The sequence below is a fragment of the Petaurus breviceps genome, unplaced genomic scaffold (assembly GCF_028583685.1).
Source record: "Petaurus breviceps papuanus isolate PSGF00001 unplaced genomic scaffold, PetGlider_PUasm1.0 91041, whole genome shotgun sequence".
Taxonomy (NCBI): Eukaryota; Metazoa; Chordata; class Mammalia; order Diprotodontia; family Petauridae; genus Petaurus; species Petaurus breviceps.
This window is the reverse complement of record NW_027187400.1, coordinates 27480676-27496273: the sequence shown is the minus strand read 5'-3', so window position 1 is coordinate 27496273 and position 15598 is coordinate 27480676. Positions and strand designations below refer to the sequence as shown.

Sequence of the window (15598 nt, the reverse complement as noted above, 5' to 3'; positions counted from 1 at the left end):
TCTCTCTCTCTCTCTCTCTCTCTCTCTCTCTCTCTCTCTCTCTCTCTCTCTCTCTCTCTCTCTCTCTCTCACACACACATACACACACACACACACACACACAGACACCATTCTCATAATATAATGGAGTTTGAAGAGATCTGAGTTTGAATCCTGACTCCCACACTGACTAGCTGTGTGACCACTGGCAGGTCATTTAGCTCATCTAAGCAGTAGTTTTCTTCATCTGTAAAATGGAGTGAATAATGCCCAGGGCACACACTTCCCAAGGTTTCTCATGAGGCTCAAATGAGAGGAATCTGTAAAATGCTTTGCAAACCTTGATGTATCATATAAATATTGGCCTTGACCTTAGCTGTCCATGGTGCAGCATTGCACTTAGGAGTCAGAGCCCAGGTTTTATCCCAGCATAGTACAGGGGAAGGGGCCCACTGACACTGGAGTCCTAGATTCAAATCTTGTCTCTGTACTAACTTTGAGCAAGACTCTTAACTTCTCTGGACCTCAGTGTCCTTCTCTGTAAAATGAAGGAATTGGGTCAGACAGCCTCTAAGGTCCCTTTCCAGTCCTAGATCAATGATCCCATAAACCCTTGATCTAAATGGCCTTGGACAAATGATTTACCCTCTCAGCCTCAGTTTCCTCATCTATAAAATGAAAGAGCTGGATGAAATGGCCTCCAAGGTCCCCTTCCAGCTCTTAACCCAAGATCCTCTAATCCCATGACCATCACTTTATTTAGCTCAGTTACATCACCACTCAGACTGTTTTCCCAACTCAAAAATGAGGTTTCTATGGTCCCTTCCATCCCTCCAAATCTCTGATCTTACTAGCCTATAGAAGGAGAGCCAAGAAGACTTTGTGCCCAGAACCGATAAGAAAATGGAAGGACAACTGTTGGAGAGGAAAGGGGAATTAAATAGTGTGTGGGTGTCAGGTTATGAAAAGTTAAATCTGGTGACAATTCCATCCAGTTGAACCAAGGAATCAGAAACAGGCCTTTATTGCTGTCAACAAGGATGGAGTGAAAATTAAACCAAGGCGCCTGCCATTTCCCATTGACCCTGTTGCCATGGAGACAGCCTTCTTGTGTCAAAAGCTAGTAGCGAGTGGGAATGAGGCAACCAAGCAGGCCAGGGCTCCCTGGAGGACAGAAAAGCTGAGGCAGCCTCCCACTGCCCTCTGTGCCCCATCTTCCTCGGCAGGGGAGTCCCTGAAGCCCACTGTTCCCAAGGATTAGGATGGAGCTACTCCCCCATGCTTTCCCCACCAGCCCAGGGAAGTGGGGAGTCCAGAACAAAGAAAGGTGTGGTAAGCCCATGGTAGAAGGACCACTGCCTTGACTATCACCATTCCTTCTGCTACAACATCCTCCCAATGATCCCCAGTGCCCAAGAACAAAGTTGAGTACAAACCTATTAGGGGAGTCCCCATCTGTTCCAAGGAGCCTCAATGGAAACACACTCTTCCAGGATTCTCCCTCCACTTTTCCTTTTCAGTCTCTCCAGGGACAAGATGGAATCAGGGCTAACTTCTTAGGGGGCCATCTAGTCTAACTCTCTCATTTTACAGGTAAGGAAACTGAGACCTGAAAAGAAGCAGTGACCTATGTGCCCAAGATCACTGTATAAGTCAATGGCCCCTTAGGATCCCTAGTTTCCTCTACAATTCAACTCATGCACCACCTTCTATGTATCATTCAACAAGCCTACTGTGTGCCAGGCCCTGTGCTTAGCTCTAGGGACACATAGGAAGGCAAAACACATTCCTTACCCTCAATAAACTCACATTCCGGTGGGGAAGACAACATACAAGCAATGGTAGGAACCAGATATATATGAGATAAATTGGGGGGAATCAACACGAGATCTTTTCTGCTCCCCCAGCTGCCCCCTCTCCCATTGTCTATGTTCTTCATAGACCCATATATGTATATGTGGCCTCCCCTAGCTGGATAGAGGCTGAAGGCAGAATCTATTTCATCCTTCCTCTTTGTATCCCCAGCACACTGCCCCATGACATAGTAGTGAATGTTTGTTGAGTGATTGATTACTAAAGCTGAGACTAGAACCCAGGTTTTCAGACACCTAGTCTAGTCTGGTGAATTTCCCACTGCATTATGTCTCCTAGCCAGACCCAAGGAGGTTCCTTGCAACTCTCAGCTGGGGCTCTCCTTTCCTAAATTTCATTCCTGGGTCTCCTTCTTGCATAAATCACAGAGCCTATGACTCAGAACTGGAAGATTCCCTAATATAAACCCCTCCTTTTAGAGATGAAGAAGATAAAGGCCAGAGGAGAGAAAACTGATCCAAGGTCACACAGATGTTTCCATCCTGGTCCTCTGGTGCCAAATCCAGCATTCTCTCTCCTGCACCCAGCTTCTCCTGAAGTACCTCATTCAAGTGCCATGATTGCTTTGGGTTGTCTGAGATGGGGCTCCACAGGTGGCTTCCAGAGCCAGCCCAGAATTGCCTCTCACAAAGAGAGTAGCTTGGCCCCTGTCATTCCAGGACAATTCTGCCCAATTCAATGGTTGTGTCACACCCATGACAATTTGCTTGAAATCAGTCAGTCAATCAACAAGCATTTACTAGACATCAGGAAAACATGCTAAGTACAAATACAGAGAATGAATCAGCCCCTACTTGCAACTAGCCTGCATTCCAATTGGGAAGGGGTATGTATATGTGTGTGTATGTCTATGTTTGTATATATACATATATATGTATATGTATGTGTATAGAGAGAGCCTAAATATATAGGTTGATATATAGCATAACTGTGAATAAACAGAAAGCCATTCAATACAAGGTAACTGGACAGGAAGAGTGCTAACTGTTGTCAGGGAGAGAAGGATCAGCAAAGGGTCCTGTTGAAGGTGGTGTTTAAGGATTAATATTGAACAAGGTAGAAGTAAGTAATGGAGGAGGGCATTCCAGGCAGAGGGGACAGCCAGGACAAAGGTATGGAGATGGGAGGTGGAGTGTCACGTGGGAAGAAGAGAAGCCAGTTTGACTGGACCATCGATTGTGGGAGGGAAAGGAATATTTAAGGAGGCTGGAAAGATATGTTGAGGTCAGGTTGTAAAGAACTTTAAAAGTTAAACAAAGGATCTTATATTTGATTCTAGATCAGAAGGTTTTAACCTGGGATTCATGAGGTTTTTTAAATAATATTTTGATGACTGTATACCAATATTATTGGTTTCCTTTGTCATCTTATGTATTTTATTCTATGCATTTAAAAACATGATTCTGAGAAGGAGCCCATTGGCTTCACCAGACACTGCCAAAAGGGTCCAGAACACACACAAAAAACATAAGATTTCACATCTTAGAGGCAATGGGGAGTAAGTAGCTGGTGTTTATCATCTAGGACAGTGATGTAGTCAGAATTGTCTTTAGAGAAAAATTACTTTGGCAGCAGTGTGGAGTCAGGGAACCCTTGAAGGGAGATCAGAATGAAAGTTGTTGGAATAATCTAGTTGGGATATGATGAGGGCCTGAAACAAAATGGAAACTGTGTGAGTAGAGAGAAAATGGAAAATTCAAGAGGTAACAACAAAAACGATCATAATAATAGATTGCATTTACATAGCACTTCAAGGTTAAGTTACAAATATTAACTTATTTGTTCCTCACAAAAAACCCTGAGAGGTAGACACTTGTATGAACCCCATTTTATAGATGAGGACACTGAGGCAAACAGGGTGAAGTGACTTGCCCAGGGTCACACAGCTAGTAAGTACCCAAAGCAGGATTTGAACTCAGGTCTTCCTGACTTCAGGTCCAGTGTCCTATCCCCTTAACTACCTGTTGTGAATATAGAAATGACCAAGTTTGGCAACCAATTGTATATATAAGGTAAGAATGAAAAGCCATATATAATGATGCTATTATAAACTCATGAGACTGGAAGGATGGTGGCACCTTTAACAAAAACAGGGCAATTTCGAAGAGGGGAGGATGTGAGGGGGAAAACAATGAGTTCAGTTTTGGACGCGTTGAGTTTGAGATATCTCCAGGAGATTCCATTGGAAATGTCTAATAGGCAATTGGTGAAATAGGACTTAAGCTCAAGGGGGGAGCCTGGAGCTGTATCTATAGATTGGGAATTATTGGCACAGAGGTGATGGTTAAAGCCACAGGGGCAAGTGTGATTACTGAGAGTGTAGAGAGAGCAGAGGGGAGGACCAGAAGAGAATCTTGGGGGATTAGACCCCCAAACTCCTAGAATCTCAGAGCTATAGGTATAGACCTTAGAGGCCATTGAGTACAATGTACATGGGGCCAGGAATACTCTCTAAAACAGAGATCCTCACGACCCCACCCCCACCCCCCACCCCTGCTTAGCAGTCTGCTGAAGCCTATGGATTCCTCAGAAGCATCTTGTTGCCTACATTTGTAACTGAAGCAAACGCCAGATCTCAGTTCAAGATCAGTGAAATTACAGATGTCATTGTTTTCCCATGGAAGTTCACGGATCCTCTGAAATTTATCCATAGACTCTTTGGGAGGGGATGGTCCATAAGCCCCAGGGTAAGAGCTTGTGCTCTATTACCTACCCCACAAGTGACCTTCCAATCTCAAACTATTGTCTCTTCAGCGAGGCTGCTGTCGTTTCTAGGATTGGAAAGTATTTGAGGTAATAATGATAAGTTACATTATCAGCAAGATAGAGATAGATGTGAGCTCACTGGATTCCCATAACAACCCTATACATTAGCTTTTAGACTATTCAAATTATCCAGGTGATCTGGGGTCTTATCCTTGTGGGTATTTTCAGCAGTGATACAGATTGCAATCCATCCTCTGGGACTCTTGTCCTTGTCCCCTCCCCCCCTCAGCTTGGCTACATTGGGTCTGCCCAGCATGCTGGAGGTAGGTATTACAGACATAGAAATACTACACTTCATCTCCTTGGGCCTCAGTTTCCCCATCTGTAAAATGAGGACTCGATGGACTCTGCATCCCCATCTGGCTCCAGGTCTAGGATCCCATGATTCCCTTTTGAGGAAGAGGAAGACCCAGAGGCTCAGACTAGTTAATCATCAAGCCTATGGTCATACAGCTAGTTGGTCTCAGAGGAGGTAATCTCATTTCCCTTCTCCTCCCTGCTCCATCGCTCATTATTTCAGATCCCTCTGCCCCTAGGGAACTACAACCAGACTACAACTAAAAATGAAGGCAATGAGCTTTCTTGTTCAGAGATGGGCAGGGGGAGGGAATAGAGAGCAGCCTTCCCCATTCTTCTCTTCCTCTGCCCCTCCCCCAGCAAGGTCACTGGCCCTGCTCCCCATGACGGAGGATTAGCGCTGGCATCCAAGGGCCTGGATCCCAAGGCCAGCTCTGCTGCCTCCTTGTCTTAGAGCAGACTCTTTCCCTTGTCAGCTCATCTCTGATATTCCATCAAACCATCAACCAACAATCTTTGCATTTTTTTTTGTTGGTTTAGTGGTTTCCCCCCAAATCAGGCCCTACCTTGAAATCCCAAGCTAATTTCTGAAGTGAGGGACTGAAGGGGACAGCTCCCCTGCTTCCCCAGGACCTTGTGAGAGCTGAAGAGCTAATATCTTCTAGAACCCTCTGGCCATTGGGTGGTAGTGGCCAAGGTCAATTGAGTGGTCACTCTCTGTTGGCCTTTATTTCTAAGGTCAGAAAATAGTGGTGTATCCCTTTGTCTCTTCAGAGAGAAAGAAACAGAAAAGGAAAGAAGAGGGAAAGGAAGGAGAAGGAAATGGAAGAAAGATCCAGAGACAGAGAGAGACAAAGAGAGAGAAATCAAAGTGGGAGACAGATAGAGACACAGAGACAGAGAGAGACAGAGAGAGAGAGACAGAGACAGAGAGAGAAAGAGAGACAAAAAGAGAGAGAGAGAGACAAAGAGACAGAGAGACAAAGACAAGGAGACAGAGAGATAGAAACAGAGAGACATAAAGAGACTAAAAGAAGAAGACAGAGAGGCATAAAGAGAGAGAGACAAAAAGACAGAAAGACAAAGACAGGAAGACAAAGACAAATAGAGAGAGAAGAGAAGAGAAAAGAGAAGGAGAGAGGGGGAGGGATGGGGGAGAGACAGGTGGGAGAGGGAGAGAGAAAGAAAAGAGAGAGAGAGGGAGGGAGGGAGAGAGAGAGGTGGGAGAGGGAGAGAAAGAAAAGAGAGAGAGAGATAGGAAGACAGAATAAGAGAGAAGACCAGGGCCATCCCTCTCAGTTCTTCAACAGTTTATTAAGTGAGAGTGGCTGCTGTTGTTGCTGGAGAGAGCCCTGCATAACTCAGGCATTGCTGACAGCCTGGGTCCTTCCTCCCCCTGCACCCTGCCATCTGCTAAAGAAACCTCAGCACAGAGGCTAAGAAGGCCAAAGTAAGGGAGCCCCTCCTAGCAGTGGAAGTGCCCTGAAATGGGGGGCACAGTGAGTCCTGTGAGCACAGGTTCCTGTGAGGCCCTGCCAGCACTAGGTCTGGGGCTCTAAGGCTCATACTCCTGGGGAAGCTGGGGAGGAAGCACCAGTGGTTCTCAGCTCTCTGAAAGCATTCTTCCTTCCACTCAGAGAGAGGGCAGACAGCAGTAAGCGCCATGGAGCTGCCACAGGAGTGACCATAACTTGTATTTACACAGCCCTCCTCTGTGCCTGGCGCTGTGTGCTAAGCACCAGGCAGTCATTATCTTGTTTGATCCTCACAACAACCCTGGGAGAGAGGTGCTATTATGATCCCCATTTTACAGGTGAGGAACCTGAGGCCAAAAAAGGGTGAGGTGACTTGCCCAGAGTCTCACAGATGTGAATTCTAATCTTCCTGACTACAGGCCCAGGGCTCTATCCATTGCACCACCTGGCCTGCTTTCCAGAGGCCTTAACCTTTGGTTAGAAAGTAAAGAATGGACCCCATCAGACATACCTGATGAACAGGACCAACAAGGAGCTCCCTTCCCTCTGCCCAGTTTCTTGGCTGAAAATGTGTCTGGCATGGGATCCATGGCACTAGATGTTTGGTGAATGGCATTTACAGGGGTTGGAAACTACCCTGGCATTGTGTTTGTAGGCCTCCTCCCAAGACAGCAGCCAGAGGAGGATGACCTCCCTTCTAATGAGGAAGACATGATTCCTGTGTGCTCTGATGGGTTATCCATGTGTCACCCTGCACCTCAGGTCTCCTCTTACAACACAGTGTATGAGAGATCCCCTTAGAGTTGGAGTCAGAAAGACCCAGGTTCAAATTCTGTCCCTGAAATATAATGCCTGGATTTCTTAGGATCCCAGGCCATTCTCAAATCATATACCAATGAACTCACAGGTCAGACCTGTCACTTCCACCCTTTAAAAATAAAACTGACTGCCCAGATTCAGAGAATCTCACATTTTAGAAGGGATCTCAGAGACTGTCAAGTCCACTTGGTACCTGAGTGAGAATCCCCTCTTCAGCATCCCCAAGAAGCAGTCACCTGGCCACTGTTTGAAGACTGCAGGGATGGGGAGCTCCCCACCTCCAGAGGCAGCCCAGGCCACTCTCTGGATGACCATGATTGTTAGGAGGTGGCACCACAGCAGAGTTTGAAAGGACAGGGAGGGTTTCAACAGGCTAAAAGTGGTGGGGAGGGCAGCCCAGGCAGACAGAGCCAAAGCAGAAAGGACATAGAGTCAGAAAGTCAGAAACCATGGGGAGTCTACTCTCTGTTCCAGTGCCCAGCTAAAGAAAAGCTGCCAGCCCTTGCCAGGTCCTTATTCCCCCACTCCCAGTATCCAGTCATCTTCTAGGGACATTTTGTCCTGGGACTTCTCAATTATCTCCACAATTCCTCTTTTGGTGATCTCATCCTTCCCCAGGGTTCAATCACCCATGTGATTGAACTATGTGATATTCCCAGAGCTACATATCCAGCCCTAGTCTCTCTCCTGAGCTCCAGCCTCACATCGCCAGCTGCCTCGGAGGAATTTTGAACTAGATAAGCCACAGGAATCCTAACTCACTGTCTTTCTCATCTTGTAGATGTCCCTGCCACTGGGACTCACCCCACCAGCCGTCTAGTCACCCAGGGGCATGGTCTCAGGGTCATCCTCTCTGCCTTGCTATTCTACCAGCCGCCCAACGTCAATCTCCACAGGTTTCTTGTATCCCTCCCTTTGTCTCCATTCACACAGCCACCAGCTGGATTCAGGCCTTCCTTGCCACTCACATAGAACATTGCTATATCCTCCAGGCTGGCTTCTCTGCCTCAGACTTCTCCACAGCCCAACCACGTCTGCTTCTTGGAACTGCTGATTTCTTTCAAGGTTCAGCTCAAGGGTTGCCTTCTACATGAAGCTTTTCCTGATTCTTCCTTGCCTCCCACTCCAGTTTTTAGTGCCCTTCCCTCCAAAATTATTATTTAGGTTCACTGTGAGCCCTGGCTCAGATTCATACAAGCAGCGTATCCATCCTCACCCCCACTGCCCTACCCCCACCCCCAAAGAGCATGCACCTATCATCAGAGCAGCCAGAAATCCTTGCATCCAATTCTGCTTTATTCTGGTAACAAAGAATAATCATAACAATTATTATTAGTAGTGGTGGTAGTGTTATTAACAACAACAATAATAATAGCTAACATTTATGTGGCACCTACTATGTGCCAGCACTGTACAAAATGCTTTACAATTATCACTTTTGACCCTCAAAACAACTCTGAAAATGCTCATTTTTGGGGAGGTAAGTGCTATTATTGTCCCCAATTTACAGACGAGGAAACTAAGGCAAAGAGGAGAAGTGATTTGGCCAGGGTCACACAGATAGTAAGTGTCAGAGGCCAGATTTGAATTCAAGTCTTCCTGATGCCAGAACTTGTACTCTCTCCTCTTCCCCAGTTCACTGCCCACCCAGCTGTTCTGAGTGTAGTGGCAGGAAGGAAGTTCAAACCCACTCTTGCTTATGGTAGCTCTTTCCACTTGGGATCTCTCAGATCTCCCAGGAGTCCCATGGAGCATAAGGCTATGTTGTATTATAAATTCAATTCAACAGGTGCCTATTCATGCCTAGTATAAAAGATTCAAAGACTTTTTAAATGAAAATAATTCCTCCCCTCAAGGACCTTACATTCTATTCAATCAATTGTTGAGTAAGCATTTATTAAATACCTACTATGAGCCAAGCATTTGTGCTTTTGGGGGTAGAGGAAACAGCATGTATTCAAATAAGTGAATATCAATTATAGAGAAATGAAATTACAAAGGAATGCATATTTATTAATAATCATCCAAGCCCATCTCCTAATATACCCTGGTCCTGTGACCCTTGGATGTTCTGAGGGAAGACACTAAGATTAAGGAGAGCTTAGCACAGTGCCTGGTCCTATTAAGTAGGAACTTAATAAATGTTTCTTGCCTGCCTGAGTCACTGGGAAGGACATCTTGCAGAAGTCAGGATCTTAGCTGGGACCTGAAAAGAGCCAGGAGGCAGAGATGAGAAGCGAGGACATTGCAGGCGTGGGGGACAGCCAGAGAAACTGCCCGGAGTTGGGAGATGGAGCGTCCTATGTGAGAAACACCCAAGAGGCCAGTGTCCGTGGATCGCAGAGCACAGTCAGCCCTTCCATGTCGTGACTTTCCCGTTGTGGTTTCAATATATCACGATTAGCATAAGAAATTAAATGGGATTTGGGGGGAGTTTTGTGGAAGCCTCAGACTACAATGCAAAGGTCATCAGATGATACAGCCTATGACCAAATACCTAACCCAAATTTTGTAGTAAAACAGCCCATAAAAGAAAAAGAAAAAATTCAGACTTCCCTGGTACAAGGGGAGGGCCAAGAAAGTTTATGCAGATTTTCCAGATTACAGGGGCCCTACCTCTAAGCCCCACAATGTGGAAGGGATAATTGTACCTGGTGGGGAGTAAGGTGTTAATGGCACCTAGGTGGCGCAGTGGATAAAGTGTAGGCCTGAAGTCAGGAAGATCTGAATTCAAATCCATCCTCAGAACTAGTTGTGTGACCCTGGGCAAATCACTTAACCCTGTTTGCCTCATATATAAAATGAGCTGGAGAAGGAAATGGCAAACCTCTCCAGTATCTCATCGAGAAAACCCCAAATGGGGTCACCCAGAGCTCTCTGACACGATGGAACAAGGAATGTTCTATTGTGTTTTTATTTACTTTGTTAAACATGTTCTGATCACATTGTAATCTGGATGAGGCAGCTCTCTAGAATGCTGTGTGTTGGACGCCTTTGCCTATACCAGTGATACTGCAGGTTCAGACAGAAAAGAAACTACGGAGAGGGTGGCCGAGGCTCAGAACAGTTGTGTAACTTGTATTGGTGTGGCCTCACAGGTGGTGAGTCTCAGGGGCAGGCTTCAAACGCATGGCTCTCCTGATTCCACCTCCCGTGGCTTTCACAAGACACTGCTGCCTGGCTCCTTGGAAGGAGAACAGTGGGCCCGACTTACCGTTGGCTCCCAGCACTACCTTCTCTTCCCACCTACCCCCACTGTCCTCTGTCAAGGTGGAATAGGGCCCTGGCCTGAGAATGATGTTTAGCAGATAGGGCTGAGAGGGGTCCCCTGGGAAGAGGGGACTCCTGACACATTCCCCCCTCCATCTCCCTTCCTCTCCATCTCCTGGTAATCAGGAAACAGAGATTTGCCGGGGCATCATCCTAGGAAATGCTCCCAAGGAAGGTTTCCTCTGCCAGAGTCAGCTCTCTCTGTGTTAAAGTGAAAATGATTGGCAGGTCTGTTCCCCTGTCATTTGGGAGGTGTTTTGTTTTGTTTTGTTTTTAAACTGGAAATTCCCTTTCATCTTCCTCTGTTTTCTTTTTTCTCTCCGGGTTATGACCTTAAATTTAATCAAATGTACTTTTAAACCAGTTTTACTTTTGTAGCTCTTAAGGAAGGGTGGAGGGACAGGGGAGGGGGCTGAGGGAGGGGGAGAACTGGTGCATATGTTTATTAACCTTCCTTTCATAAGGCACTTTTTTCCCTATAGAAATCTCCTTTCCCGCTGATTCATTATGTGTCGGGAAGCAGAGCGTGACATGTTAAAAGCCGTCTTGATAGTATTTGATATTCAGTACTAACAACTCACCAACTCATAGGAGAGGGGGGTTTTTTCCCTTTAAAGGGGAGGGAGACAATCTGCATATTGGATGTGCCAGGAAGTAGGTAATTTGCATTAAGCATCCAGAAATTCTCTGCTTGCAATCTGTCACCCTTCGCTGGGTTTTCATTTTATAACCTTCACAACATAAGGAGGAGAGGAAGCTGGAGAATGAACACAATCAGAACAGACCCCTGGATGGTGACTGAAGAAGTAGCCTTGTCCTCAGGCTTGGAGAGTAGAGGATGGGGGAGGCTCCTTCCTGCCAGAGGCCAATGGCCAGAGTGAGTCCTGGAAGGATCACAGAGAGGCTTCCCACTCACCTCACCCTACCACCGCCACAAGCATCACAGGCTCAACCTTGACTGATAAACTCAGCTCCCAACTGGGAGGACATTCCTCTGCAAAACAAATCACAGGTAGTAGGAAATAAGGCTGGCCAGAGAAGAGGTCAGGAAGAAATGGGACAGAAACCCTCCAGGCATAGACCACAGGCAGAGCTTCCTGCCCTAACTGTAGCTCAGGTTAAAGAACTTAAACATGATCCCTGTAAAGAGGAAGATGTGAAAACAACTTCATGCTACATCATGAATACATCATAATTCTCCAAAAGCCCATCCTAGTTTAATTCGGGGTTAAGAAAAAAAGCCTGCAAGAAACCTCACAGTGTAGTATGAGAGATGCCGTGAAGACTGGAGAGAAACCTGTATTGAGAGTTAGATGCCCACACAGCTGAGTGTAAAGAGTGTTGGCTTTGGAATCAGAAGAACCTGGGTTCAGTTCGAATATTGGCTTTGCCAATGCATGAAGTTAGGCAAGTCACAGAATCAGAGAATATCAAACTTGGAAGGTGCCATAATAACCAGCCCATAACCTCTGTGGGGTTCCTCATCTTCATCTATAAAATGAAGGTTGGACCGCTAATGTCCCTTCCCAAACCTATGACCCCGTGTTATGACAAGTAGTCTAGTCTGAGCTTTGCCAAAATGCTAGCTGGGTCATCTGTAAAATGAGAGGGTTGGAGAACATTCCTTCCAACTTTAAGACTATGATTCTGTGAACTTGCAGTAAACTCTGAGTTTCTGATGACTGCTTCACTCTAGGAAACCTGGGGAAGGGTGAATTAGAAAAGGAGGAGATGTGACCCCAATTGGCTGAAGGATCTTCACAGAGCAAGAGTGGTCTTGCTGAACTCTGCCCATCAAAGTCAGTCTCCAACTCATCCCCCCCTAAGTTCTGGTTACCCAGAGAAGGGTGAGCAGCTTAGAGTCTCCTCTCTGATTGGAGGGCTGGAGGGTGGAGGGATAAACTCTTCCCAAAGTCTCCCTGGAGAGAGGACTCAGAACTGCCCAGATAACTCTCCATGTTCCATCAGCAGCTGATGGAACATCAGCAGCTCTGCTTGGTGAATGCCGAGAGTGTCAGGCCTCCCCCAGGATGAGCTGATCACCCAAAATCTCATCACCATGTTGATTAACTCCATTTTCACCCTTCTTGCCTTCTCAGTGCCCTCAGTCACCTCTCTCCTGGGATTGGTGGGCTCTCAAAGCCTTCCTTGAGAGAGGACTCAGAATTCTTAGAACTTTCTAGACAAGTCTTCATTTTCAGAAGCAGCTCTGTTTGGTTTGACTCCACAGAACATGATGCCCCCACTAGGGCTCCCTCCCCCCCTTTCATTTTCCTTTTTGTGCTGTCTTCCTCTCATTAGACTGTAAGCTCTTGGAGGGCAGAGACTGTCTTTCTTGTTCTTATTTTATCTCCAGTGCTTAGCACAATGCCTGGTACTTAGTAGGCATTTAGCAAATATTTATTTAATTGAACTGAGGGCATCTAGGGGCTCGAAACTCCCACATGCCATAAGTACCAGATCAATGCTCAAGGGAAGGTCCTGGTCTGCACCCCAGGATGTGGGGACCTCTGCCCACAGAGGGAGGGCCGCAGAAGCTGACAACCTGTAAGCATAATCCCATTAACATTGGATAAAACAAAGTGATGGGGCATCTGAAGATGCAAAGGGACACAGGAGTAACTTCAGAGGACACAGGCTGTGTGAGCAGATGGGGCAAGCAAGGCAGAGGACATCCCACAGAATCAGAGGATGCCAGAGCCAGGAAAGAATGTAGAACATCAAACTGGGAAGGACCAGGAAACATGGCACATTAGACATGGAAAGTCAAGTCAACCAGCATTTATTAAGCACCTACTGCATGCCAAGCCCTGGGCTAAGCACTAGGGATACCAAAAAAACAAAAAGGCAAAAGCCCCAAACCAAAAGCATTCCCAGCTCTGAAGGAGCTCTAGATCTGATAAGGAAGACAACATGAAAAAAACATGATATATTTAGGATAAATGGAGGATAATCACTGAGGGAAGGCATTAGCTTTAAGGGAGATGGGGAAAGGATTCTTGCAAGAGGTAGGGCCTTAGCTAAGGCTTGAAGGAAGCCAGGAGAAAGAGAGGAGGAGGAAGAAGAGGAGGAAGCACAGAGCTGAAGAGGCCAGTCACTGAATTTCACAATATGTGGGGGCCAGTAAAACAGATTCAAGAAAATTTGAAAAGTATGAGGGGACTAGATTATGGAGGGCTCTGAATGCCAGAGGATCTTATAGTTAACCCTAAGAATAATGGGCAGCCACTGACGTTTTTTGAATAGAGAAGTGATATAGTCAGATATGCACTTTAGGAAGAGCACCAGAAGCCCTGAGTGGAGGCTGGACCGGAGTAAGGAGTGGCCTGAGGTGGGAAGCCAGCAGTAGGCCATTGCCACAGTCCAGGCGTGAGGCGATAAGGGCCTGTGCCAAGGGGATGGCAGTGTCAGAGGAGAGAAGAAGGCATAGGTGAGAGATCTTGCAATGGCAGGACCAGCAGGACTTGACAACTGATGGGATAGGGAGAGTGAGAGGGAGTGATGTGCCTAGGAGAACACCTGAATGGTGGGGCCTTCAGCAGTATTAGGGAAGTTTGGGAAGCAGTGGGTTTGAGGGGAAAGATAATGCATTCAGTTTGGGACATCAAGAGTCTAAGATAGACCAAAGACTTTCAGAATTGGAAAAGGTGCTCAAATATAGAATGTCAGTTGGGAGAGGCCTTAGAACATAGAAGCTCACCTGGCAGGATAAGGTCTCAGGCACTGAGGTCCCCTCTCAAGCTGAAGGGCCAAGCATCCCAGCTGTACTGCAGAGAGCACAACTCCATTGGGCTGGCCACGTTGTTTGATTGCCTAAAAGACTGTTTTACAGAGAACTCACACAAGGCAAGTTCTCACACGGAGGTCAGAAGAAGTGACACAAGGATGTTCTCAAGATCTCTCTGAAGAACCTTGGAATCAATTATGATACATGGAGACACTGGCCAGGACCACCCAGCATGGCGTGCCCACAGCAGAGAAGAGGGTGTGCTCTCTGAGCAAAGTAAAACTGAAGTAACTCAAAGACACATGAGATGGGCAGATGGAGAGTATCCACCCAAATGTTCACATGGACTATCTGTGCCAGACCTGTGGTCAAGCCTTCCAAGAGCCTGCTGGCCTGGTCAGCCATAGCCGGACACACCGTACCTGACCCCAACAGTGACGTCATTTTGGTCCTCCTCGAGCATGAAGGATGGACACCAAGGACATAAAGTGTCGGAGCAGGGAGGGCTGTTCAAATAAAGAATGACAAAGGCGGCAAGAAGCCTTGAAAATGGTCCATGTCAGCACCTCACTGTACAGGTGAAGAAACTGAGGACTGGAAAAAAGCAGGCCTGTCTGAAAAGTGACCGCCCCAGGCCTTTCCCCAGTAACAACCTCAACACACATTTATTAAGTACTTGCTGTATTCAGAGCACTAGGTTAAAGGCTGGAGGAGATATAAATGAGGTATCACAAAGTCCCCACCCTCCTAGAACTTCCAGTTTACTAGGGGGCTAAGCCACCAGTACAGCACGTGGCCACTAAGCACAGGGACCAAGAGATCTAATCTGGTCTCATGGGATGAAAGCCCTGAGAGCCCCTTCTCCCCAAGACACCCTGACTCCAGATTCAGCAGCCTTTGGTTGCTTTTACTGGAATGAGAAATTCCGTTGACAGTGAAGAAGGGAAAAGGGGGATAAAAATGAGAGCATGAAGAAAGAAAAAAGGAGAAGGCAGGAAGAGAGAAGGGAGAGAGGGGAAGGGGGGGAGATAGATAGAGAGGGAGGGAGAGATGGACAGAGAGAGATAAGAGAGAGGAGAGAGAGAGAGGGAGAGATGCAGAGAGACAGAGAGGAGACAGAGAGAGAAGAGAGGAGAGACAGAGAGAGGAGATAGAGACAGAGACAGAAAGAGGGGGGAGAGAGATGGACAGAGAGAGGGAGGGAGAGATGGACAGAGAGAGACAGAGACCAGAGAGACAAAGAGAAGAGAGAGGAGAGAGAGAGAAGAGATGAGAGAAAAAGACAGAGAGAGGAGAGAGACAGAGAGAAGAGAGAGGGGGAGAGATGGAGAGAGAGAAAAAGAAAGAGCGAGACACAGATAGAAGGGGTAGAGATGGAGAGAGACACAGAGAG

The 15598-nt window shown here is 46.7% G+C and overlaps 2 protein-coding genes across 5 annotated transcripts in view; both read left to right on the top strand.

Annotated features, from left to right (window-relative positions):
* Window positions 1-15598, top strand: part of CAMTA1 (calmodulin binding transcription activator 1) — an 894751-nt gene that overhangs the window by 739992 nt on the left and 139161 nt on the right. The window lies entirely within an intron of this gene.
* Window positions 4280-15598, top strand: part of VAMP3 (vesicle associated membrane protein 3) — a 166872-nt gene continuing 155553 nt past the window's right edge. The window contains exon 1 of the mRNA XM_069079400.1: window positions 4280-4289. The gene's annotated coding sequence lies outside the window, so the exon portion shown is untranslated. The remainder of the gene's footprint in view (window positions 4290-15598) is intronic.